The 8,153-nt window shown below is 36.3% G+C and overlaps 1 non-coding gene across 1 annotated transcript; it reads right to left on the bottom strand.

Moving 5' to 3' along the window:
- Positions 1 to 205: 205 nt before the first annotated feature.
- Positions 206 to 3,477, bottom strand: LOC145330929 (large subunit ribosomal RNA). The gene has a single exon (XR_013883599.1). It is a non-coding gene; the product is annotated as a large subunit ribosomal RNA (ribosomal RNA).
- Between the last annotated feature and the right edge of the window lie 4,676 nt (positions 3,478 to 8,153).

An 8,153-nucleotide genomic window follows, 5' to 3' on the forward strand; every position in this document is an offset into this window, starting at 1 on the left:
GGATCCCTCATCCCCCACCACCAGCTCAAAAAACACGAATTTTAGCGCAGAGAGGGCACCTTTCTCAGGGTTCACCCTACACAGCGGTAGGGGTCTCCCTCCAGGTGCGCTCTCTCTAGCGCTAAAATCCAGTCTCCCAAGCTGGTGACAACGGCTTCATCTGCCGAGTGTCAAAGGTTGGTGGGCACCTGTTAAGTCGTCAGGTGGGTGTCAGGAACAGCTCACCGTCTCAGTCACTCGACTCTGTATGAGTCTAATGATGAACAACGGGGCCTTCCTCCTAAGTCGTGTCCTTGGGACACAGTGATTGGGAGCGATAGATAGATATAGCTTTCGTTCTACCAGGCTTGCGCCTAGCTGCTCCTTTCCCGACAATCTCACTAATTTTAGATAGCTCTCAAGACTGGTCTCTAGCTTAGAGGCGTTCAGCTATTAACCAAAGTACTTAGCGCATCTGCTCTGACAAGTCAAACAACAGAAACACCAGCGGTACCAGGCTCTGGTTCCTCTCGTACTAAAGAGCCTTACTCAAGACTAGTCCTCCCTATTAGTAGGGTAAAACTAACCTGTCTCACGACGGTCTAAACCCAGCTCACGTTCCCTTTTGACGGGTGAACAATCCGACACTTTCTGAATTCTGCTTCAAAATGATAGGAAGAGCCGACATCGAAGGATCAAAAAGCTACGTCGCTATGAACGCTTGGCAGCCACAAGCCAGTTATCCCTGTGGTAACTTTTCTGTCACCTCTTCCTTCAAACCACGAATTAAAGAGGATCGATAGGCCGTTGTTTCCAAGGTTCTCCTTGTACTGAAAGGAGAACTCAAGTTGGCTTGTGCCCTTCTACTCTATTCAAGGTTTCTTTCCTTGAGGAGCCAACCTTAGGACACCTGCGTTATCGTTTGACAGATGTACCGCCCCAGTCAAACTCCCTGCCTCACTCTCTCTGAGGTTAGGGTTGCCCTTTCAACTTCCTTCTACAACTGAAGCAAGGCATTAAGCCTAGCTGTCTTTCCCTTCCGACTTCTTAAGCAGAGAAGACATACGTGTGAGAGTATTTCAAGACTGGCTTTTACACCTCCTCTCTATCCTACTTCAAGTATTCCTCTCCACCAAGCGAAACTAGAGTCAAGCTCAACAGGGTCTTCTTTCCCCGCTAATATCCACAAGTCCGTTCCCTTGACTGCGGGTTCGCTAGATGGTAGATAGGGACAGTGGGAATCTCGTTAATCCGTTCATGCGCGTCAGTAGTTATCTGACGAGGCATTTGGCTACCTTAAGAGAGTCATAGTTACTCCCGCCGTTTACCCGCGCTTAATGGGACCTCTTCCATTTGACATTCAGAGCACTGGGCAGAAATCACATCGAGTCAATGTCACCCTTTGACTATCTCGATGCTTTGTTTTAATTAAACAGTCGGATTCCCCCTGCTCGTGTCAGTTCTGATCAAGCTATTGATAGCTAGACGTATATACGTAAGTATATGAAGCCTAGCGCTTCCATGCCTTCAAGATTAAAGGTCCGAACCACATCCAGTCCTTCCAATCCAAGGGCACTTCCACGCTAAACCCGACTAGCTTAGCCTTCAGAGCCATTCTTTCTCCCAAAGTTACAGAACCATTTTGCCGACTTCCCTTACCTACATTATTCTATTGGTCAGAGGTTCTTAACCTTGGAGACCTGCTGCGGATATGAGTACGGCCTACACCAGTTCAACCATAGCCTTAAGATTGGTTTTCAAGGTCCAGCTTCCACCAGAGACACGTCTTGAACGGACGTGTTCTTAGCTAGGGTTACCTTTACTCACTCTGACAGTGTTTCAAGGTGACCTTTCGCTTATATAGAAAAGACAACTCTCTCTCTGGGGTTAGAAGGAATCCCAATCCACTTTCCTGGTTACCCAGGCCTATATGCTAGGATGAGACTGGTATAGGAACTTGAACTCTAACAAGTTTCCCTTTCTCCGCTTGCACTTGCCTGTGCCTTGTACATACTTCAACTTTAGATTAGAACCGCCTGACTCGCGTTCAACTACTGTTCACACGAAACCTTTCTCCACTTCGACTATCCAATCCCTCCTTGGATTATTCGCTACTTCCACCAAGATCTGCACACAACGTTGCTCCCGACTTTACTTTAACTGGCCCTTTCTTGCCACGTTATTACCAGCCTACTTGTGCCTAGCCAACCTCTAGGCACAGCTGGAGTATAAGTCCTTCTATAGTTTTAGCAACATCCATTTTCAGGACTGCTTTCTTCGACAGGTGAGTTGTTACACACTCCTTAGCGGGTCCCAACTTCCATGGTCACCGTCCTGCTGTCTTAAGAAACCAACACCTTTTGTGGTATCTTATGAACTATGACTTTGTTACTTTAACTCTGCGTTTGGATCATCCCACAGCGCCAGTCCTGCTTACCAAGAATGGCCCACACGTCCTTTCATATTCCTTCCGACTTTAGCAAGGCCTTCTACTTAAGCGCCAAGCTATTCTCATCCATTTATAGTTTGAGAATGAGTTGAGATCGTTCCAATCCCATTCCTCCTAGTCATTTGCTTTACCAGATGAAACTATCCTTGTGAATTACAGCTATCCTTAGGGAAACTTCGACTGGAACCAGCTACTAGATAGTTCGATTAGTCTTTCGCCCCTATACTCGACTCTGACAATCGATTTGCACGTCAGAATTGCTACGGGCCTCCACCAGGCTTTCACCTGGCTTCACCCTGATCAAGCATAGTTCACCATCTTTCGGGTCTTAACAGATTCACTCAATCTGACTTTGCCGCTACTACTATAGCAAGCCTTCAACGAAACCACATGCCTTGGTTTCCCACTTGACTTCCCTTCACACCAACCCTCTACTTGGGTTCTATTTGTCCGCCTGTTAAACTCCTTGATCCGTGTTTCAAAAAATATTTCAAGTTAGCCAAGCTTATGGAGTTTCCAAGAAAATTATAACCTGCCAAGGTTTCTTGATAGCCTTAATAATTCCGTTTGATTGCATAACTTTTGTCCTAAATTCATAATAATGTATAGTTAAAGCTGTACATGTACATATATTTTCCAAAGGTACAATTTTAAATAATGATAGTTCTGATAATGTTTTTGCTCAAACTAACTCACAATAAACAAGTCAAAGTAATAAGTTCTTATGCTAGATCAAAAATTTCTCCTGCAACCATCAGGAAAACCTTTTCTTGTATTCATTCCAATTAGGTGGATAGGAACCGGTTCTCATCCATACGATTTCTCGCATCGTATTATATCCAGCTTTCTACGAATATAGAAATGTACAATCATAAGATTAAAACCAGTTTTTTTAGCCTAAAAAAAACTAGTTTTAATCTCATAATTGTACTTTCTATATCCGCGTAAAGCTGTTTATAATACAATGCGAGAAATAACTATTCTCATATTCATTTGAAGCCAATTAATATCCAGTCAATTAGAACCAGTTCTCATCCATATTAAAAATTATGTCTAGCATTGTATTACATCCAGTTTTCTACGAATATTAAAATGTACAATTATAAGATTAAAATCAGTTTTTTTTATCCTGTGCCTTCAGCATCTCAGGGTCATTTTTGTACTATAACTAGGAGCTGGGCTCTTACAATTTGAAACATTTCACATTTTTTTGCACGCCTTTATTATACTTGCAATTTTAAAAACATATGATCATATCACAAACATTGATTTTATGATATTTTATTTTAAAATGAAGTGGTAACTTTAGACATACGTAACATGAATCTTTTTAATAAAACTAGCTTGAGGGGTTCATAGAAATTGATACATAAGAATTAATTTCTTTATCCAGCACTTAGAAACGTAAGTAGATTTCAACAGAAATACATAAATGCATTGTGTAATCCAAAAAGTATAAATTCATAAATTACACAACAACATCTAAAGAGAATAAATAAGAAATATTTTTACTTTGGTCAAATTTGATAACCCATTTTTTTTATATAAAAAGAAAAAGTAAAAAAAAATGGTGGGGGAGGGTAATTTTTTTTCTATGAGCGATTTCTCTTGGGAGGGGGGTAGTACCCTTCCCCAAAATAGTAGTAAACCTTCCCAGGACCTATGAGAAGCTAACCTGTAAAGGAGAACCATATCCTGTTACTTTGTTACAAGGATAAATAGAAAAGGGTGCAATTTTGGAAATGAGCAAAAGTCATTGGTTGCTTATTATATGAGGATTCTTAGGTTAATTCTTAGATTGGTACATGAGAATCAGTCTAATTAAACCTTTTCTATCAGTTTAATCTATTTTTAAGATCTCCATACACCCTATATTTCATTAGTCCATAAAGGTTTATAACCGCGTTTTCTTATTCATTGCCTTAACAACTTTGTGTACTTTTAGTGAATTTTGATTGGTTGGTTAATTTAGGTGAGTGTTCAAACGTTTCAATCACTAATCTTAATCTACAGAAGGGGCGATTTTTTGTATCATCATGTTCATAAATCTATCGGCCATTGTCTTATCCCTTTTGATCCCTGGTACAATAGACTATTGTAGAAATAACCATTAATCTTGTTAGCGCGTTGTGCACATGCCTAACATTCAAGGTATATGGTCGAAGAAGTTGGTTTCAGGGAACGGTAGGGGGGAGAGGGGATGGGAAGGCAAGATCACAAATAGAGATGGGGTGTAGGAATTTTTTTAAAGGGAGAGGGATGAAAAGGTGTTTATACAAAAAATAAAAAGAAATTAATATTTTAGTTAATTTTTGATGTCAAAAAAAACTATTATTTCCCAGCTTATAGGACTTTAAAACAAAAACAAAAAGTTCTTTAACTTTTGTATAATACCAAAAAGGAGAAAATAGGGTAGGTTGTCTGAATAGGGTTGGGTATTCTAGGGGGAGCAGGGGGAAATGGTACAAAAGGGGGAAGTTATTGAGTTGCCTAGGAAATACCCTAAAACCAGCTGAGATATCTCTCAGGGCCTGTGTGTGCGTGTGTATGTGTATGTGTATGTGTGGGTGTATGTGTGTGTGTGTGTGAGAATGGCTATTATTATCTATACATACACACATTCTGTTATAGCCTGCTAATCATAAGCCCATTTTTTGTTTTTCATATGTCAATTTATACACATTTTGGCCATTTTTAAAAACAGTGATAAAATAGAATAAATAAAATTATGTTATCATCAAAGATCAAGTTAAAAATATAGTAACTTAAAAAGTACTTGCTTTTGTGAATGTGAAAATGAGTTTGAAAAGTGGCCACAGGTCAAAGTTTTAGAAATTTTTCTAACCTGTTTTGAAACTGATTAATTTCTTACGAGTTTTCAGTGACTTTAATATTTAAACATTCAATTTTAAACCATGACAACAATTTAAATTAATATATTTTATTGTATGTTAATAGTTATTTCTCGCATCGTATTATTATCAGCTTTCCGCAGATATAAAAATGTACAATTATAAGATTAAGGTTTAATCTTATGATTGTACATTTTTATATTCGTAGAAACTGGATATAATACGATGCTAGATGTAATTTATCCGTATAGCTGAGAACTGATATTAATATTCTAGGGGTTTTCTTTCCTACTTCTTGTCTAATTCATCACTCTCATTTTTATGACGTCACATGGCTGATTTTTGAGACACTTTTTCCAGTAACCAATTAAAGTACAAAAATTGTTGAAAATCTTTAAATTTGAAAAATTAAAATGTTTCATAAAAAACGTGTATGTATATAAAACTGTATTTTAAATTTGTAATTCAAATTCCTTCACAAATTTTACTTTTTATTAAAATCAAATAAACATTCTTCAATAATATATTTGGGTATAAAATGAGATATCTTGGGGCTAAATTTTATTTTTACTGAGTTGTCTTTTCCACACCCAAACAATTTCTGATATGTTTGAATAGGTATTAGCCAGAGAGGGAGGGGACAATGGGCTGTTTATTATGTAGACCCCAAAGTCTTATAATAACTTTTTCGCATTCGTTGGCTTAACAACTTTGGGACTTTAGGGAATTTTGATTGGTTGATTTATTAAGTTGAGTGTTTAAACGTTTCAAAAAATAATTTTAATCTACAGAAGGGATAATTATGTGTACCGTTATTGTAGATGTACATCAATTTATCGGCCATTGTCTTATCCCTTTAAACCCCTGAATATTAGCACAATCCTTTTTAAAGCTTAGTGGACCAAAACCTACCCCCCTCCCCAATCCATCCCTCTCATCCCCTTACATCTTATCACTAGGGGATGAACTGAATTTTAGTTTCCGAAAGTGTACCTAGCGTCCGCGTCCTATCTCAAAATTTACTACTAGCTAAAATAGCTTCAAACCCTCCAGAAAAAAATCAAAATTTGAAAATTAAAATTTTGAATGTATAATGTATAAATCGTTTATACATTATATCGCTTTTCCCTTTGACCGGGGTAGCTGAAAATAGCGTTCGCAATAATTGGGTTATCTGCTGTACACATTTGGAAATTAGATGAGAAATAGGCAATCCATTTTGAGCTCATCCACTATGTGATATTGTCAAAGCATTTCCTAATTTCAACGGAAAACTGACTAAACCTTTTTTGGACTAATATATTTTTCAACAAGCACCCGTAGAAATAAATAAATGCAAAGTACATATATTATTTCAATAATATATTTAGTCTAATTGCATTTTAGCTTTCTTGTCAAAATTTGACCTCAAACTTTTTTGAGAAAAAAAACATAGTTATTGAGTTTCTATGAATAGTGATTATACCATGTCGTTACAAGCATTTCGTACAGAGTTGGAATAAGCCTGAATTTCAGATAAGATCTGTTGTTCTAACAGGCGAATTAATAGACAGACACAATTTGATTGTAGGAAAGCTTTGCTTTTATTCATTAACATTTGCATGGATTCTCTAGTGAGAAAATTATATCAGAATCAGCAAGCGTTAAAAACATAGAAAATTTATAGGTTATGTAGACTACTGGGGATCTAAAGTGATAAGACAGTGACCGATAAATTGATGTGCATACCCAATGATGATGCACAAAATTACCCTTTAAAATTATTTGTTGAAACGTTTGAACACTCAATTTAATTAATAAACCAATCAAAATTTACTAAGGTCCCCAAAGTTGTAAGTGAACGAATAAGAAAACGTTATTTTAGGACTTTGAGGACTTGTGTAATAAACAGCCCGGCCATTGTCCCTTCTCTCTGGTAGACTACAGCATAAAAAAAGTCCTTTTGTGAAAAAAATTATATTCAAGTATTAAAATCATAATAGCTTTTTCGTTCTAAGTAATGTATTATACAGAACAATACAATAAAAAAATTCCACATAAATTGTTTTAATTAATAGTTTTAGACTATTTTTTTTTTAACATTAACTTACTTAAGATTTAGTTAAATTGAAGCTTTTCTATAATTATGGTCGGTCCGTCCGTCCGGCCAGCAGTCTCTTTATCTCTTTTAGTTAATTTAGGGACGTTAGAATAGTCCTTTCGCTTTTAAACTTTGCATGGTAATTCCTATAGTAGTTAGGTACAATTTAGAAAGCAATTCTACAATCGTAATCAGAATGTACGGACGTCTTTATCAAACATGTTTATTTTTATATTATTTTATATTTATTTGTATTTTTTTATTGTTCCTTTTTTTTAATTTTTCTTTTTTGTGCTTTGCTTCTATAGGGGAAGGAATGATTCTTAATCTTTTTAAATTAAAAAAAAAAAAAAAAGTTTGAAATTAAAAAATATAGTTAAAAAAATTCAAAACGTTAAAAAAAATTTTTTTTGGGGGGGATGTTGGCTAGGTTTAGATATTAAGCTTTAGACTGACAGATGGACAGTCGGACAGACACACATACATCGTTTTACTTTGATAGAATTGACTACCTGATTATCTATCTATAGCTATCTTTGGTTCAAAACATTTAATTAAACGAACCACAGTTTTTTTCCATGAGAACATTTTAGTAACTGATATTTTCAAAAGCAAAGATTTTCTATAGTTTTGTATACGTCTGTTAGTCATTGACCCATTTGTCCGTTAGCTATTACATGATTTTAATATTTTTTTAGTTCTCTTTTTACAAGCGCTGCTCCTCTACAATTAGGGTTGATTGGTCTTTCATGATTACAAAACTCAGGCAAAGTAGTATTTTTATATTTAATTG

Source organism: Acartia tonsa, chromosome 10 (genome assembly GCF_053477335.1).
Source record: "Acartia tonsa isolate MP-2025a chromosome 10, ASM5347733v1, whole genome shotgun sequence".
NCBI lineage: Eukaryota > Metazoa > Arthropoda > Copepoda > Calanoida > Acartiidae > Acartia > Acartia tonsa.